A 2988-nucleotide genomic window follows, 5' to 3' on the forward strand; every position below is an offset into this window, starting at 1 on the left:
TTCATTCTTATATCTAATCGCCTTTCGTTTCAGGAGGAGAAAGCCAATGCAAAAGATCTGCATCCAAAGCTTCTACCTGGAATGTTTGTCTTCTTTGCTCCCAGGGCAACTGGTGGAGTGACATCTTTACTTACATCTGATAAACCTATATTTGAGAGGTCACCTCAAGGCTTATCCCTCATCTGTTTGTTCTTGTACTGATATCAATTCATCTTATTTGCGATACCTAAGATGTCTAGTAACTTGAGTACAGTTATAATCATGTCTTAGTTTGTCACTTTGTCCAACGCACAACTTTTCTTTGAAATTTATGTCCTCTTCTTATCATCTGCTCATTAGAATTTGTCCAAATTCTCTAAATAATTTCATGATTTGTGTGATTACATACATATGGGTAAATGTTCTTATTGTAGATGATGGTACTTGTAGACATATTGTATGTTTGATTTGTTTCTTCCACAGTTTCTGCCTTAGTTTTTTGGCTGTGTTCAGGATGTATCGTAAAAACTAATGCCGTTTTTTTAGTAAGTGTGGAATCCCAAATTGCACAAAACATCAAACCATTTGTCATAATTTTTCTTTTATTTACTTCATTTCTTTGTTGTTCTGACTCTAGGTGGATGTTTAGGTTTTTGAAGTTTTTAAAAATGGTTATTCTTTTATTAGTTAATTGAACATCAGAACATTGTATGGCCATTGGGGATCAGACCACCTTAGCTTATATTATTTCGTTGTTGCATTTTTGGTTAATTTTTAACATGCTAATGCATGTATACCATGAGGTGACGTACAAGTTTGATGTAAGCAGAAAGAGTTAGGCCTACAGCTCACATTTGGTATTAAGGTGGAGGTGTCCATCTAAGGGGAGTACACCTTCTTGAATATAGAAGAGTCTAAGTTTTAGGGAACAGAAAAGAAAAAAAAATGACGCCTCGCCTTACCTTACCTTACCTGGTATGAATTACCACCTCATGCATAAAGGCTACCACTTCATGCTTCTTATGTAAGGATATTTAAACATTGGTAGGAATGGATGGGCTTGCGGATGGTTAAGGGGAAAAGAATGACTTCCATTCTTTGGTCGGATCCAAGGAGATGTAAAAAGATGCTAACGGTTAGGAAAAAGTAGTTTACTGTAAGCTTGAGGGTTTGATTTAGATTTTTATGGTAGTGAGTTAGTTAGACTTGCTTGGCCCCTATTCTGACTATACAGACAACTCTACCTACATTATTTGAGGTAGTTCATCTTGGCATGGCAAATCAATCTGTTAAAGCTGCTCAAGAAGTAGTTCAGAAATCAGAGGAGCTTGATATAAGGTAGCACTGGTTTTTCTTATTTTATTTTATTTATAACTGGTAAATAGAATATATTAATAAGAGAATGAGGATACAGGAGGAGCCCTATATCAGTGGCGGCAGCTATTATTTACATTATATCTCAGTTGTCTGATGAAAGGAAGCTTCTCAAAGGTTAACCTTATTTTACAAAAAATACTGAAGGCAGAATCTATTTAAAGAGAAGAGACATCTAATAACAAATACACATTTCTCAGGATTGTACATAGCATTGACTTGCACACATCTTTTGTCTTAGAATCTTTGATAAATAGCTTAAATCTCCCTGTCTCTGCAGATATCTCGTTGAACAAAGGGCTGGTGTTTTAGCAGCAGCAGCAGCAAAGTCAAGAAAAGGAGATATCATATCGAGAAGAGAGCAGAGAGAGAAGGTTTGAAGAAAGGAGACATGCTCTCATCTATCCCAACATCATCTTCTCTTCATTACTTTACCAACCCCCTCAAAGGTATGTTTTTTGCCAGCTCCTTTTATATGTTTTTTCTTATCCTTTACAACTTTTTGTTACTATGATTTTTTCTTAAGTTTAATTTAAGTGATTAGCATGGTGCCTTTTCTTTTAGGTTGCTTCTTTTTCTGAGCTGAAGTGGTCCATTGTTTGATATGACGTGATCATTGATCAAGCTGTGCTAAGATTTGATGGTTTTATTTTTTACTTGTATTTTATTGCTTGTTATGTTTTCTGTCTATATCCATCTCATTTTTAACCATTACCAAACACCAGAACAAAATGCTTCCGAGGACTTTGTTTATATCCTCACCAATTCGTGCAAACTAAATGTAGACAGTAGTAAAACAAATTAGTATAGACCAAGAGTTTTATTGGTTGTTGGCGTCTTCAGTATTAAGCTTTTAGGGCATTAAGGATGTTGTTGTATTTTGGTATAGTTCCAATGCTAAATTTGCGGCATGGAGTCTAGAGTCGATCCGTTCTTTCTTTTTTATACATGTAAATTGAACGGATAGGAAGTATCCAATGCAACGCGGCGATATAGCAAGAAGTGAGGCATATGATCTTCAATGTGTGTCGATTTCGTATCTGGCCTAGTGTTAAATATGGAGTGTTGATCCAAGCAAGAGGTATGTACTAAGTTTCCTTTATTTATGCCACCAACTGATGGCTTACTAAACCGTAGATTTGAAAATCTATAGTAGGTGCAAATTGACTCTTTGAACTATAACACTCTTTCTTCATTCTAAGTTTCCCATTATTCCAAATATTTTTGGGTTAATTATGTATGAACCACTATTATTGAAATGTATATATACATGTTCGTTAATCCCAAATGGAACTATGCTTATGCATTTTATAAATTATAGGCAAAAGAATTAAACATAAAGTCTGACCTGCCCTAGCTTTTACCAAAATGTTTACGCCGTTTAAATCGGTTATTAACTTCGCGCAGTTTTATTTCAATACCGAGCAACAATTTCAGGGGGCATCTTCGTGTTTTAGTCCCTTAGAAACCTTGTCCAATGCCATTTGAATTTCAGGCCATTTGGGGTTGCAAGTAAATGTGGTGAAAATATCAGGAGTTCTAGCCCATCTGGAAATGGCTATGGCATCCTGATAATTTTGAACCATATATCTTGGACCACCTATAAAAAACAATGGTAAAATTAATCATTTGTCA

The 2988-nt window shown here is 35.3% G+C and overlaps 1 long non-coding RNA gene across 1 annotated transcript; it reads left to right on the plus strand.

Moving 5' to 3' along the window:
- Window positions 1-1226: 1226 nt before the first annotated feature.
- LOC147513022 (uncharacterized) lies at window positions 1227-2051 on the plus strand. Its single transcript, XR_015217321.1, has 3 exons — window positions 1227-1317; window positions 1394-1802; window positions 1918-2051. It is a non-coding gene; the product is annotated as an uncharacterized LOC147513022 (long non-coding RNA).
- Window positions 2052-2988: the final 937 nt, after the last annotated feature.

This window comes from Coptis chinensis, chromosome 3, assembly GCF_015680905.1.
Source record: "Coptis chinensis isolate HL-2020 chromosome 3, ASM1568090v1, whole genome shotgun sequence".
Classification (NCBI taxonomy): Eukaryota; Viridiplantae; Streptophyta; class Magnoliopsida; order Ranunculales; family Ranunculaceae; genus Coptis; species Coptis chinensis.